Genomic DNA, 16817 nt, shown 5'->3' on the forward strand with positions numbered 1-16817 from the left:
TAGGAAAGTTATGTTGAACTATTTAAAAAATATGTTCAGACCACACCTAGGCTATTGCATCTAACTCTGGTCACCACAATTTAGGAAGGATATGAAGGGCCTTGAAGTGAGGTAGAGGGCTTCTATCAGAATGGTTCCAGGGATGAGGGATTTCAGCTGCAAGGTTAGAATGGAGAAGCTGGGGTTGCTCTCGCTGGAGAAAAGTGAGGGGATAAAAACAGAAAATGCTGGAAATACACAACTGGTCTGGTAGCATCTGTGGTCAGTGGAATATTGTTCACTGTCGGGATTTTATTATGGCTGCAGAGCAGGATCTTTCTGGGGGTGTTGGCTGCCTGGCCAACTTTCCTTCTGGCAGGAAGGAGGGGCGGGCAGTCTGTCCCCCACTCCATTGTTTCATCTTGATGGCCCTTCATCAGAACATTGCTGAGGGGATATTTGATAGTTATACAAAATTATGTTGTGTTAATGATGCAAAGACTACAGGACATAGATTTAAAGTTTTTGAGCAAAAATTGCAGGAGGAGTGTGAGGAAGAATTTTTCATAGTGAGTAGTAATTACTGGGAACTTGTTGTCTACGAGGATGTTGGAAGGTGAGGCAATTGATGATTTCAAAAGGGAATTGGATGGATCTTGAGGGAAACCCAATGGGTTATGGGGTTAGGGTGAGGCTTTACTGAGAGCTGACTTGGAGCTAATGGGCTGAATAATCCCCTTCTGTGCTGTAATGATTCTATAAGCTATGTTTCACAGTCCCTTGCCGATAGTTTGAGGATTATTAAAATCCAGTAGATGGCCTCCTGATACTTACCACCAATGAAGCAAATGAAGCTTCAGATCTGCAGAAGATCTGTAATGGGCCTCTGAATGAAAACAGAAAACAACATTCCACCCTGCTCAATGACGTTGTGACGAGACTTCACCATTGTTTCTGAAGCTCAAAACGGGAGCCACTTCATGTGTTCTGCAAAATGCTCCCAATTTCCCTAAAAGTTAACATAACCCCACGTTGACATCAAAATAGCTCTGATTGTGTCATAATGAATCCTGTGGTGGAATCTGTCCAAAGCCAAATGGGAATGGGACTGCTATCGGGCAGCTATTGAGGAGATGGTGATCCAGGTCCCTGCGATATCAGCATATTATCATCAGTCCATTGCCTTTCACCAACTCATAGCAAATACACACCCACTGCTGGACTAAAGGGCGCCAGGACAAATATTCCACCCAGTCAGGCATTCCACTGCTTACAAATGCCCTGCTAATATCTCTGGTTTCAGCCAGAGTCTGGTGATGGATTGAGTATGTTCGATAAGTTTGGACTCTACAAGGCACCAAGCTCCTCACCTCCCTGGCTAAAAAGCTGGAACTACAAGCTATCCCCAATGTTGAGGAGCCTAGACTGAAAGGGAATGTGTTGGTTGAGTGTTGTAGCAAGGAGTATAAATGGGGTTGAGGGGGAGTTAGGCAATCATGTTCAAGAGGCTAGGGTGAAGTATTTAAAGGGAGGAGGGTGCCCTTGGGAGGGCTGGGGTCCTTCATAAACCCACACAGTCAGGTAGCCATTAAAGTCCTTCAACGTTGAGCTGGAGGAGGATCCTTTTTCCAGTTTCCAACTGGGTGCTGCTTGGCTCTCAGGAGGGTCATTATAGTGGCTGGAGTTCTAGCTCGGTAGACCAGGAGATCATTCATGTTTGATCGCTGGGTGATGGCATTAGTTGTGATTTTTCACTTAGCAAAGTGGGCCTCATGAAGGCCTTTTCCACTCTGGATCTCCCTCGCGACTGGATGGCTCGATAGCACAGCAACACTCAAGCATAGATCCTAGTGTTGAAAAGAGAATGCACTGCTAACCCATTGCATTACCAGCTCTCGATCAACCCTAAACCATGGGAGTTTCAGCCAGGGACCATTGTTCAGTTGTGAGAACAAGTGACTTGAAAACTGAGTCCACAAACCTATTCGCATTTGGTCTTCACTGTGCTGTCTAATTATTTCCTGGTTACACATTCTCTTCCAGTGTGTTTGAGAGGTTGATTGTACATTGAAATTCTATGCAAGGTAGTTGCTATACAGAACCCTGGGAATTGTTTTCCCAACCATTTCTCATCACCTTTGAAAGCAGTCAGCTTCTTGGACTGATGGCCTTAAAGCAACATATTTCGTCAATTCTTGCTGTTGAACAGCGAATTGTATAGCTCCTCTCCAGAAAGGGGTTTCTGATACAAATATTATTGCAGGGAAAATCTAAAATAATTGGCACAGTTACCAAAAGAACCAGCGGGCAACCTATTTATACAGTCAGATGCTATGATTTGGATTGCACTGCCTGCAAGGCTGGAGGGAACTGATTCAATTGGAACGTTTGGCAGCTAATTAGAAAATCTATAAAGCTATAGGAAATGAGCAGGAGTGTGGAACTAACTGAATAGCACTTTTAAAGAGCCAGCATAGCCAAATGGCCTCCAGTTTTGTACTATAAAAATCTGTAATTCTGATAATGCAACCTAGTTGGTCTTGAATATATTCTGCAATGGTTCACTTTCCCAGTCAAATAAAACTTGGACTCTTCATGAAGAAACATGACTCATACTTAGAATTGAAGATAACACAAAGTGCAGAGTTTGGAAAAGAACAATTAGAAAAATGAATTTAAAAAATTGAAAGACAGACTGGGAAATCTTTCCGAAGCAAGGTTACAGTCTGAAATTATCTGTCAAAAATTATTGTTGAAGCACGGTCATAGGGGGGTAATGATGACCCCCAAAATGGTTGCATTTGGGTCGAGTGAGAAGTTAAAAATATCAAACGCGACCCAAATGCGCCCACCTCTGGTGTGAATGGAGGGAGAACAGAGAGGTGTGCGATCAACCTACTCTCAGGAGCCAGGACAGCTGGTAACAGCTTTTAAGGAGGATGTGTGCTTCCATTCTTATAAGCTTTTTATTTTTAATGAATATCAGCCAGGTTTGCTGGGCCTCAAGTTACCCTGCAGATAGAAGGAGATGAGAAGGTAGGGACTAAATAAGTTAATGTTTTTGCAGCACTTATGTGGGCCAGGAGGAAAAAGAGTGTTTACCCACCAAACCTGTAAACTCCCCACGATTAACAATTTCATGGGTAAAAGTTTAAGCATAAGGAGTGATCAGTGTTCGCCATCCTAACAGGCGGCAGATAACATGATACCCGCCGACTCTCGGAAGCCCACTGCCATTTAACACTCACGTGAGCATTGGCAATGAGCGGGTCTTTCATCCACCCTTGGAAGGAAGTCCTGCCCGCGAGAGCTGTCAGCCAATTGTTTTGTCTGTTTGGCCCCTTCCCCCACTGCCAGCCTAAAAATTGAGGCTCGGCACAAAAGGGCCCTTAAGTGGCCATTTCCAGGCCTTCATTGGTGAAAGGATGGGTTTCCCAGCTGAGGCCATGAAATTGTGCTGGGGAGGTGGGGGGACAGGGGGAGGTGGGAAAGAAGGTGTGTGCACTGGTTCTGGGGGGGGGGTGGGTGGGGGTGGGAATCTGTCCTTTCAATTCTCCCCCCAGCTTCAGAATCCACTGTGGTGGGACATAAAACTCTACCCTATATCCTGACAACTATTTCCCCCTCAGCACCCAACGCGCAGCAATCACCATCTTGTCTCACCCAACCCTGCTATACCCCGTTGCAGTCTCTTCCACCCAGACCACCATCCGACTTCCCCAACAATCACCTGTGAAGCTCTGACAGCCACTCAAAGTCCCCATTCCAACTCTGATCTCTCACTACCCCCCTAGCAACCAGGCAGCCTACTGGACCAGAGCCCATATTAAAAAGTCAAAATGTCCTGTAATTGAAAGCTATATATGTTTGGGAAACCTGTACTTTCCCCATCTGCCATTACCTCTCCTCCCCATTATGAATGCAAGGCATTGCTGATATTGGGGCCATAGAATTACACAGAACGGAAAGAGGCCATTCTACCCATCATGCCTGTGCTGTTTTTTTTTGAAAGGGTCACCAATTAGCCCCACTCCTGTTTTCCCCGTAACTTTGCAGATGTTTTTTTTTCCCTTCTGAAAGCTACTGTTGAATCTGCTTCCACCCCACTTTCAAACAGTACATTCCAAATCATAACAACTCTCTGCACAAAAAAGAATCCCCTCTAGTTCATTGTCAGGTACCTTCAGTTTGCGTCTTTTGGTTACCCACTCTCCTGCCAGCATTGTCTCTGTCGAAATCTGTTATTAATTCTTTTAAAGAAGACACAAGACTGCCTGAGTGAGATGTAGATTGAGTGAGGAATTGTGAGTTTAGTTTAGCTGGGAATTCAGTGGAGGGGGTAAAGAAGTACTCTCTTTTCTATTTCTTTCAGCCTATAGTGTTGGTGAGTTTCATTCCTTGTCTCCAAGCTAGGTGGGATGCAACTTTCTATCACTTTATCTTTGTAGATAATTAACTAATTAAATAAACAGGGATAGACAGGAATGGCGAGGTTGGTGGTTTCTCATGGTTGCAGCATGTGGGATCTGTGAAACACATGACAATCTTGGACAACTACGGGTTAAGTGGATTGGCCATGCTAAATTGTCCCTTAGTGTCAGGGGGACTAGAGTAAATGCATCGGGTTATGGGGATAGGGCCTGGGTGGAAATGTGGTCAGTGCAGACTCGATGGGCCGAATGGCCTCCTTCTGCACTATAGGATTCTATGATCCTATGAACTACATCTGCAAAAAATATCTGCAGCTGGGCAACTTTGGGGTTGACATTATGGGGTTTCAGGGAGCAGGAGAGTTACCTGGACACTGTGTTCCAGGAGGAGTCACTTCCCTTAGAGTTGGTCAATGGTCAGGGACATGGAAGTGCAACTATGAATCAGGCAAGTAAGGGAACCAGCATGTAGTGATGGAGGAGCCTCAGTCCCTGACTTTGTCCAACAGGTACGAGGTCCTTATACCTGTGTGGATGAGGAGAAGAACTACAACATGGATGAGTGGACTGACAATGGCACCATAGTGAAGGATGTCATTCAAGTGGGGAGTTGTGAAGATGAATGTGGTAGTGATGGGAGCGAGTATAGTCAGAGGGACAGATACTGTTCTCTGCAGTTGTTAGCGTGAGTCCAGGTGGCTGTGTTGTCTGCCTAGTGCCAGGGCTAAGGACATCTGCTCTGGGCTGGAAACAAACTTGAAGTGGGAGTGGGAGGATCCAGTGGGGTCATGGTCCACAAAGACAACAATGGCATAGGTATAACTGGAAAGAGGTTCCATATAGGGAATATGAGCATCTAGATGCTCAATTAAAATGCAGGACCTCAAGGATAATAATTCCTAGATTATTACCTGAGCCATGAGCAAATTGGCACAGGGTAAATAAGATTGGAAAGATGAATGCGAGGAAAGATTGGTGTGCGTTGGGTTTCGAGTCATGGGGCATTGGCACCAGAACTGAGGAAAGTGTGAACTGTGCTGTTGGGATGGTCTACACTTGAACCATGCTGGAACTAGTGTTCTGGTGGACCGTATATTGAGGGTGGTAGAGAGAGCTTTCAACTAAATAGTGGGAGGAATGGATCATGTAAGAGGTGATTGTCACAAACCACACTTGTGTTATCTGTGGGGGTGTCCCAACTTGAAACACCAGTGTGGTGGTTTCTGGTTTTGTTTTTTGAATGAAGTGAGGAATCATGTGGAACGCCAGTGAGAAGAACCAGTCCAGTCATCATATGACAATTATTAAAGGCTACTAGTTAAACTAAAGACTATTTATTAAATTAAAGAAAAGACCAATACACACGAATAGGATTACAATACTCTAACACAATTAAGTATATGAATTACTAAAACACACACACTGTTTATGTAGAAATTTCCAGAATATATCTACAATCCCTGAACTCATTAAGACTTCTCCATTCCCAAACAACATCCAAATTAAATAAATCTATAAATCAAATCCATCTTATTGTTACAATACGGCTGAGGATCAAGTCTTTTCCTGATCCAACAAAGATCCAAACAAACTGCTTTTATGACGGTTTCTGCACTGCCTTGGCCCTAAGACTTAGATGTGGGCCTAGCCTCCTGGCTGTGAGTTGTGGACTGGCTTCTCAGGCTGTTAGATGTGAATTGGCTCCTTGGCTCCAACTGGCCTGCCTGTTTCTGAGGGTTCTGGCCATTGGTCCTCGTTGATTCTTCCTTCTGTGTATTTGGCAATCTTCATCTCTCAAATTCCTGGACTCTAGAAATTGGCATGTGTACACCACTGCTGATCTCTCAGTCACCTAGATAAAATGTTTTCCACTAATAGGGTGATTATAACTAGTTTTGTCTAGATGCCTGGTAATCTTGTTACTGGGAAAATCACATCTCCTCATGCCTTTTGAATGCTTGCTACTGCTGTCACTCGGCAGATTTCTACCTGTTGCTGGGCAGACCGCATCTTGAAATGCTTTGCTAATTTTTTTGTTACTTGGCAGATTCATGACAAGCTATAGTAAAGTAAAGGAAAACAGCAAAGTAATGCAGCAGAGCGACAGTTGGTAATGAACAATGGATAATGAATTTCATCCTGTGATAGGAAGGGACAGAACATATAATCGTAAGAGTGCACTAGCAGATGACGCCGAAAATGGTTAACAAGAAAACGGTTTAAGGCCTTGCATCTGAGTGCATGTAGCATTTGTAACAAAAGGGATGAATTGTTAGTGCAGGTGGAGATAAATATGTGTGACCTGATAGGCATTACAGAGACATGGTTGAAAGGTGACCAAGGCTACAATCTGAATGTTGACGAGTTCTGAGATCTCAAAATGACAAGAAACTAGGAAAGGTGATGGGTTAGCTCTGTTTATTAGGATTGGAATTTGTCCAGTATTGAGAGAAGACATTCACTTGAAAGAACATGATGTAGATTGGATTGAGATAAGATATCATAAGAGATCACTTGTGGGACTAGTTTATAGGCTGCCTGAAAGTAGTTACATCGTAGGACAGAGCATAAGGAAGGGATAAACAGGGCGTGTAAGAAAGGTGCAGTGATAATAGTGAGTGACTTTAATCTACATGTAGGTTGGGGAAAATCAGAATGACAAAGGTAGCCTGGAAAATGAGTTCATTGTGTTTTTGGGAAAATTTCTTTCAGCAGTATGTTCTAGAGTAGCTTGTCCAAACTCAGGCACGCGGGCTGCATCTTCATCCGTCCCACCAAGTCTAGTTTCACCCCAGTGAGTCTATCAGCAAACAATGCAGGGAGGGACCACCCTGTCATTGGACAAGCCACATGCAATCAGTTATTCAGTTGCCAGTTAAGTTTTATTTCACTCCTGAGGAGCAGAGAGTTGAAGAGCTGGAAGCACAGGCTGAGGAGGCAAGGAGGGAGCAGCCTGAGAAACATGGAGCGGAGATGCCAGGTGTCCTGAGGGGTGCCCAGACAGGATGGAACAGGGCATGAGAGCTGGAACTGGGCCCAGGTGGGTCAGGGAATGCAGCACGAGGCAATGGAAGAAGGGCCCACTGGCACCCAGTAGATGAGTGGCTAGGGACTGCAGGAGAGTGAGTTGGAGGATGGGGCTAAGTGAGAGATTGAGGGGAGAGCAGGAGGGCTAGAGAGGCTGAGAGAGGAGAGAGCCTAAGGGAGGTGTCAGATGTGAGAGAGTCCGATGGTGGGAGCATGTGTGATGGGGAAGCTACAGTGTGAAGGGTGTTGTCTGAAGCCCCAGACCTCACCATGGTTCTGGACCCATCCCCGCCCACCGTCACTGCCACCATCATCTCTCAGCCACCAAGGCTGTGTCAGCATGGGTGCCCGGAGTGGCCCAAGAAAGTGAAGAAGGAGAAAAGAGCAGATGGAGGAGAGCAAGTGCCAGAATCCACAACAGGAGCAGATCAGGGAGGATGAAGAAGGAAAGGAATTTGAGCAAAGGAGGTTGACCTGGAGCAGCTGATCAAACAGGTAGGCCAGCTGCTAGAGAGTGGTACAGAAATGTCACTGAAAGAGATGTTTCAAGGCGGGTGCTGGTTCAAGCTTTCCTGCACCATTGCAGCCCTGGCTTTTGAGGCAGTGTCCTCCTATCTCCTACTCTGTTCAGTTAGACCCCTGGCTGTAAACCAGTTAAGTCAAATTTATTTGAAGTTCCACTCATTATCCTTCGAGATGTTGTTCCTCTTTAATGCTATTTCTATTTTTTAAATTGAACACATTGAAATCTTGTTGTCTCTGTTCTCCCTGGTTCTGCAGTTGCCTGTGTTTCATATCTAGACCAATCTGATTTTGTGGGTTCTCAAGTAAAGAGGAAATGAATTTCTTTGCTAATTGCGGACAGCATGCATTTTTGCCAGACTTGCACCCATTTTGTGCCAAGCTCCGAGGAAATTAGGGTTCCCGCGTTTATTTGCAGCCATGTGTTAAGGCAGTGATCAATTTGGCACACAGCCTTACAATGAGACCGAACAGGGGGAGGTGATGGCCTAGTGGTTTTATTGCTGGACTATTAATCCAGAAACTCAGCTAATGATCTGGGGACCCAGGTTCGAATCCTGATATGGCAGATGGTGGAATTTAAATTCAATAAAAATATCTGGAATTAAGAATCTACTGTGTCGATTGTCAGAAAACCCGTCTAGTTCACTAATGTTCTTTAGGGGAGCAAATCTGTCCTTTTTGTGGGATCACAATGTCATTTTAAACTAGCATTTACTGTCCAATCAAATGAGATGTGTTTGACCAGTGTTGACCAGAATTCTCCGACCTCGCATGCAACAGGAATTTTCCAGTCCCATTGCAGTGAATGGAGATTTGGCTGGCAGCTGTGTACAACACCAGAGAATTCCGGTCTGTTGTTCCTTTTTTAAGGCTATGTACCGAATTCTCCTTAATATTCTGGTATAATTTGTTCACACAACAGGTGAACATTGGTTCAAGTAAGATTAATAACTATTTAGCATTTGAAATGCAAATATCATGGGGCAGGGCAAGGTGTGACATCATGGGGCAGGGCATGATGGGAGTGAGGCATTACATCATTGCGGGGAGGGACATGACATCATTGGGAGGGGGTGCCAGAAATGAAAGTGAGCATGGGGCCCCACAAAGTACAAGTCGACAACTGGTGGGGCGAGAGAGTGTGAGGGGGATGAGAGAGCCATAGAGGTCTACAGCACAAAAAAGGCCTTTTGGTCCATTGTGTCTGCACCAGCCAGAAACAACCACCTAACTATTATAATTCCATTTTCCAGCACTTGTCCCATAGCCTTGTATGCCTTGGCATTGCACATTCACATCGAAATACTTCTTGAATGTTGCGAGTTCCTGCCCCTCCCAGTGAGGCAGTGAGTTCCAGATTCCCACCCCCTCTGGATGAAAAGGTTTTTACTCACATTCCCTCTAAACCTATCCCTTACCTTAAATCTATATCCCCTGGTCATTGATCCCTCCACCAAGAGGAAAAGTTTCTTCCTGTCCACTCTATCATAATAGGCCCCTCATAATTTTATACATCTCAGTCATGTCTTCCCCCCCGTCTCCTCTGCTCCAAGGAAACCAACACCAGCCTATCCAATTTCTCTTCATAACTAAAACATTCCAGCTCATGCAACATCTTGGTAAATCTCCTCGACGTCCTTTCCACTGCTATCACATCTTGGGCAGCACGGTAGCACAGTGGTTAGCACTGCTGCTTCACAGCTTCAGGGACCTGGGTTCGATTCCCAGCTTGGGTCACTGTCCGTGTGGAGTTTGCACATTCTCCTCGTGTCTGCGTGGGTTTCCTCCGGGTGCTCCAGTTTCCTCCCACAGTCCTAAAGATGTGCGGGTTAGGTCGATTGGCCATGCTAAAATTGCCCCTTAGTGTCCTGAGATGCGTAGGTTAGAGGGATTAGTGGGTAAAATATGTAGGGATATGGGGGTAGGGCCTGGGTGGGATTGTGGTCGGTGCAGACTCGATGGGCCGAATGGCCTCTTTCTGTGCTGTAGGGATTCTATGATTCTATGATCCCTCCTATAATGTGGATTCCAAAACTGTGCACAATACTGGAGCTGTGGCCTAAGCAATGATTTATATAGTTCCAGCATAACCTCCCTGCTCCTAAACTCGATGCCTCGGCTAATAAATGCAAGTACACCATATGCCTTCTTAACCACTTTATCCACCTGCTACCTTAAGGGACTGGTGTATATGCATACCAATTGATCATGTATTCCCTTGCCTTGTTAATTTAAAGGGGAGAGAGTGTGAGCGAGGTAGGGGAGAGAGAGTGTGAGGTGGGAGAGTCACAGAGTCATAGAGATATACAGCACAGAAACAGGGCTTTAGGCCCAACTCGTCCATGACAACCAGGTTTCCTAAACTGAACTAGTCCCATTTGTCTGCGTTTAGCCCATATCCCTCTAAACCTTTCCCATTCATATACCTGTCCAAATGTATTTTAAGTGTTGTAACTGTACCTGCCTCTACCACTTCCTCTGGCAGCTCATTCCATATAGGCACCACCCTGTGTGAAAAAGTTGCACCTCAGGCCCCTTTTAAATCTTTCCCCCCTCACCTTAAACATGTGCCCTCTAGTTTTGGCCTCCCCTATCCTGGGAAAGAAACCTTGGCTATTCACCATATCCATGCCCCTCATGATCTTCTAAACCTCTATAAGGTCACCCCTAAGCCTCCTACGCTCCAGGGAAAAAAGTCCTAGCTTCTCCTTATAATTCAAACCTTCCAGTCCTGGTAACATCCTTATGAATCTTTTTTGCACCCTTTCCAGTTTAATAACATCCTTCTTATAGCAGGGCGACCACAATTGTATGCAGTATTCCAAATGCGGCTGGAGGCCTGTGACTTCCGGCTGGAGGCCTGTGACTAGTGGTGTTCCGCAGGGCTCTGTATTGGGACCTCTGCTGTTTGTGATTTATATAAATGATCTGGAAGAAGGAGTAACTGGGGTGATCAGTAAGTTTGCGGACGACACAAAACTGGCAGGACTTGCAGATAGTGAGGAACATTGTCAGAGGCTACAGAAGGATATAGATAGGCTGGAAATTTGGGCAAAGAAATGGCAGATGGAGTTCAATCCTGATAAATGCGAAGTGATGCATTTTGGTGGGAATAATGTAGGGAGGAGCTACACGATAAATGGAAGAACCATAAAGGGTGTAGATACGCAGAGACACCTGGGTGTGCAAGTCCACAGATCTTTGAAGGTGACGTCACAGGTGGAGAAGGTGGTGAAGAAGGCATCTGGCATGCTTGCCTTTATAGGACGGGGCATAGAGTATAAAAGTTGGGGTCTGATGTTGCAGATGTATAGAACGTTGGTTCGGCCGCATTTGGAATACTGCGTCCAGTTCTGGTCGCCACACTACCAGAAGGACGTGGAGGCTTTGGAGAGAGTACAGAGGAGGTTTACCAGGATGTTGCCTGGTATGGAGGGGCTTGGTTATGAGGAGAGATTGGGGAAACTGGGGTTGTTCTCCTTGGAAAGACGGAAGATGAGGGGAGACTTAATAGAGGTGTATAAAATTATGAAAGGCATAGATAGGGTGAATGGTGGGAAGCTTTTCCCCGGGTCGGTGGTGACGTTCACGAGGGGTCATAGGTTCAAGGTGAAGGGGGGGAGGTTTAACACAGATATCAGAAGGACATATTTTGCACAGAGGGTCGTGGGGGCCTGGAATGTGTTGCCGGGCAAGGTGGTGGAGGCGGACACACTGGGAACGTTTAAGACTTATCTGGACAGCTATATGAACGGAGTGGGAATGGAGGGATACAAAAGAGTGGTCTAGTTTGGACCAGGGAGCGGCGCGGGCTAATTGTTCTTTGTTTCTCGTTTCAAGGCTTCATTCTATGATCATCTTGCTGGTGCCAGTACAGAGCGAGACTGCGGATAGTTGGGAACCTGTCTCGGGGGCAGGGAATTCAGATGGTGTTCGTAAAGCAGAAGTGGAAATGAATAGGGTTGGGAAGCATTTTCTGATCAGGGCCAGTGTGATCTCCTGGACTCGTTTCGATCGCCACAGGGGGTCGGAGAGGAATTTCCCAGATTTTTTTTTCCCCATATTGGCCCTGGGGTTTTCACTCTGGGTTTTCGCCTCTCCCTGGAGATCACATGGTCTGGAATGGGGGGGTGGGGGTGAGTTAATAGGTTGTGATGAACAAAGCATCGTAGCTGTGAGGGACAGCTCGGTGGATAGGATATTAGGATGTAGATAGGCTGGAAAATTGGGCGGGGATCCTGGATTCAGGATTCAATCCTGGACCGGGGAGCGGCGCGGGCTTGGAGGGCCGAAGGGCCTGTTCCTGTGCTGTATTATTCTTTGTTCTTTGTTCTTATTACCAATGTCTTGTACTGTTGTAACATAATGTCCCAACTCCTGCACTCAGTGCTCTGGCGATGAAGGCAAGTGTGCCAAATACATTCTTCACCACCCTATCTACCTGTGACGCCACTTTCAATGAACTATGTACCTGCACACATGCATGCGCGCGCGCGCACACACACACACACAGATACCTTACACCATGTGCTCATACCTTGTGTAGTATACTTTGATCTGATGAGCGCATGGTTTAGGAGGTAACATATTAGCATGGAGAAAGATTGATTAGCTAACAGGAAGCAGAGTGTAGGGATAAATGTTTTTTTTAGATCAGCAAACTGTAACTAGTGGAGTGTCACAGGATCAGTGCTGGGTCTTCAACTACTTGCAATTTATGTCAATGACTTGGATGAAGGGAGCGAATATATGGTAACTAAGTTTGCCAATGACACCAAGATAGGGAGGAAAGTAAATTGTCAAGAGTAGAGGCAGCACGGTGGCACAGTGGTTAGCACTGCTGCCTCACAGCGCCAGAGGCCCGGGTTCGATTCCAGCCTCGGATGACTGTCTGTGTGCAATTTGCACATTCTCCCCATGTCTGCGTGAGTTTCCTCCGGTGCTCCGGTTTCCTCTCATTCAAAAATGTGCGGGTTAGGTGGGTTGGCCATGCTAAATTGGCCCTCAGTGTCAGGGGGATTATCAAGGTAAATACGTGGATTATCAGGGTAAATACATGGGGTTGTGGAGATAGGGCCTGGGTGGGATTGTTGCCGGTGCAGGCTCGATGAGCTGAATGGCCTCCTCCTGCCAGTAAGGATTCTATGATTCTAGGTGGAGAGTCTGCAAAGAGATATTGACAGGTTAAGTGAGTGGGCAATAAATTGGCAGATGGAGTACAATGTGGATGAATGCAAATTTGTTCACTTTCATAGGAAGAATAGAAAGGCACTATACTATTTAAATAGAGGACTATTACGGAACTCGGTGTTTGAGAGGGATCTATGCGTCTTAATACATGAATTACATAAAGTTAGTATGCAGGTACAGCGAGTGATTAGGAAGATCAATGAAAGATATAGGGCAGGATTCTCCGATCTTGTCCAGACCCACCCCGCTGGCAGCAAGAATAGAGAATTTGGCACTCAGCCAAAACTCCATTCACTGCAGCGGCACTGGAGAACCCCAGCTGTGTATGAGGTCAAAGAACAAAGAACAGTACAGCACAGGAACAGGCCCTTCAGCCCACCAAGCCCACGCCAAACATGTTGTTCAAGGCTGAGTTAGACCGATTATTGTTAGGCAAGGGAGTTAAGGGTTATGGGGAAGAGGGGGGGGGGGGGGAGTTGACAGGAAAATGGAAGTGAGACCACAACCAGATCAGCCATAATGTTACCCAGAAGGAAAAAACAGTTCAGACAAGTATTCTTATTTCCCCATTTCATTGGAGTTCTATTTTAAAGTATACATGACTAGTTCTGACCAATATTCTTATTTCCCCGTTTTACTGTTTTTTTCCTTCTGGGTATTGATGAGTGGAGCAGGCTTGAAGGGCCAAATGGGCTACTCTTGCTCCCATGTTCCTTAATCGCCGAATCAGATTGCGGATCTGAGAAATAATGATTTTGCACCTTGTCTGGCCTCACAACACTTCACAATAATTGAAATACTTTTGAAGTGTACTCACTGCTGTAATGTAATGAAACCAGGAAGCCAATTTGCATACCACAAACAACAATGAAATAAATAACCAAGTATTTGGGGTAAACATTGGCCAGGAGACCAGGAGAATGCCTCAGCTCTGGGATATTTTACATCCATTGAGGGAGCAGACAGGGCTTCAGTTTGAAACAATACCTCTGACAATGCAACACTCTCTCAGCACTGCACTGAAAAGCCATGCTAGAGTCTGCAGTGTGGTGTTGAGCCCCCAACCCTTTGATTCCAAGATGCAGGAGCTACCAGAGCCACAGCTTGGCACCTTAACAGAGAAATTATTTACTTGTTATAATACTGCAGGTTTGGATATTTAGTTTAGATCTTTAGTTCTGATGCAAGATAATCAATCTAAAACATTAGTTTTATTTCCCTCTCTACAGATACTGCCAGACTGAGGAACATAGGAACATAGGATTTAGGAGCATGTGTAGTTTTTTTGGTCCTTTGTGCCTGCTCCGCCCGCCATTCAATAAGGGCATAGCTGATCTGCTTGTGGTTTCCACTCCACTTTCCTGTCTGCTCTGCCACAATCCTTGACTCCCTTCTTTATCTACATGCTAAGTATTTTCAGCATTTCCTGTTTTTTTTCCAATTTCCAGCATCTGCAATATTTTGCTTTTATATTTCTCTTCAGCCTTTGGAATGCTGCACAGACTTGCATTGCGTAAGCTGGTGTTGAAAAGCCAGATGGTCAAGTTTGGAGTTCCATGTTGGGTATTGTACATTAATGTCTGTATGATGCATATATTATAAGCCCCAAACCAGAAGGACATATGCCTTAACTGCACCAATTCCTTGGATAATCTTTGGAAATTATGATGAGAAATTATTCATATCACAGATGAACAGAGCACAGTGAGCAGTTTGAAGGAACAATGTACATATTACAGAGCTAATGAGTACTTTTAGTTGTGAATATTGAGTGACATTGAATGTGCAAGGGTATTTCTAAAATCTCTGATAATGTGCAATGTCAATGTAAGTTCTCATCTTACTCCAATTTCCACTCCTCCATAGACTATAGGATACTTAACAACATCATTCAGCCCATTGATTGAAACGTTTGCAATTATAGTTTATCATAAAAAGATTCTTCCATAATCTTTAGGAAAAATAGGAGAGAAAAGGCAATTGACAATGCAGTATTTATTATAATCCATTTTCTTCCTCATGTCCCTTGGCAATATTTTAGCTGCTTGTAACATGACCAAATAAGCACACCAGCTCATTAACAAATACTGCTTACCAGGTCACCTGGGGATAGGGTTAGATTATGAACAGATGTAGACTTCATGCTGGGATCATAATCTGAATACATGCAGTGATGTTATGGCAAAGTCAGACACAGGCCTTCATGTAGAACGACAATGAAGGAAAAACAGTAAATTGCCATCTGATGGATTAGCAGTCTCAATGCTAAGCACTGCACAATGGGAGCACAAGTAGAAATTTGGGCCGAATCTTCAATTAATGGAGGGCCAGATTCAGGGGCTGAATGACTTCTCCTGTTCCTAGAAAATCACAGGGCCATGAACCAGGCACGGTGATCCCAACAACCAAACTTCTGCTGTGCGAGGGTTGCCAACTCTAGATGGATATATTCTGGGGGACGGAACAGAAAGCCTTTGGTGTGTTTCTTCACTGGCCCAATTTTTCATCCACCCTGCCATCTCACCCCACTTCTCTTGGCCACTCTCCCAGTCAGTTTTTTGATATTTATTTCACTTTTTGGTTGCTCCTTTCTCTCCTCCGCAGATAACCACCTCAGTGTCTTTTACATGTTTAATTCTGGGGTTCTAATGCGAGTTGCACTCGATGACTCAAGAGGCACCGACAGTAATCCCATCCAGGCCCTATCCCTGTAATCCCACGTATTTACCCTGCTAATCCCCCGACACTAAGGGGCAATTTAGCATGGCCAATCCACCTAACCTGCACATCCTTAGAATATGGGAAGAAACTGGAGCACCTGAAGGAAACCACTCAGACACGTGGGAGAACATGCAGACTCCGCAAAGACAGCCACCCAACGCTGGAATTGAACCTGGGTCCCTAGCGCTGTGAGGTAGCAGTTCTAACTACTGTGCCGCCCTGCACTATAAATGCTGGCAGATGGGATTAGGTGGGAGTTCAGGTTTTTCTAATATGTCGGTGTGGACCTTGAAGGGCCGAAAGGCCTCTTCTGCACTGTATGATTCTATGATTGGAAGAAAACTGAATAAAACAATACCACATTAAAAATCTGCAACACTCCCATCCACTAACTAGGGATTAAAGTAACATGCTCCAACCTTAACGACTGATATAGCGCAGGGAAGACCCAGAGCCTAGGTCGTCACTTCCTGCCCAGTGGCTGCCATTTCACTGCATTCCTCGCACTCAATAAATTACTGAGACAAACATTTTTTCAGCAAAATTAATGTGACTTCACAAACAAAAAGTTGCTATATCAGCAACTTCGCCGACATCACCATCTTACGACAGTGACACTTTTAGGCCTTTTTAATCAAGGGGCGGCACGGTAGCACAGTGGTTAGCACTGCTGCTTCACAGCTCCAGGGTCCTGGGTTCGATTCCCGGCTCGGGTCACTGTCTGTGTGGAGTTTGCACATTCTCCTCGTGTCTGCGTGGGTTTCCTCCAGGTGCTCCGGTTTCCTCCCACAGTCCAAAGATGTGCGGGTTAGGTTGATTGGCCAGGTTAAAAATTGCCCCTTAGAGTCCTGAGATGCGTAGGTTAGAGGGATTAGTGGGTAAATATGTGAGGGTAGGGCCTGGGTGGGATTGTGGTCGGTGCAGACTCGATGGGTCGAATGGCCT

Source organism: Mustelus asterias, chromosome 7 (genome assembly GCF_964213995.1).
Source record: "Mustelus asterias chromosome 7, sMusAst1.hap1.1, whole genome shotgun sequence".
Classification (NCBI taxonomy): domain Eukaryota; kingdom Metazoa; phylum Chordata; class Chondrichthyes; order Carcharhiniformes; family Triakidae; genus Mustelus; species Mustelus asterias.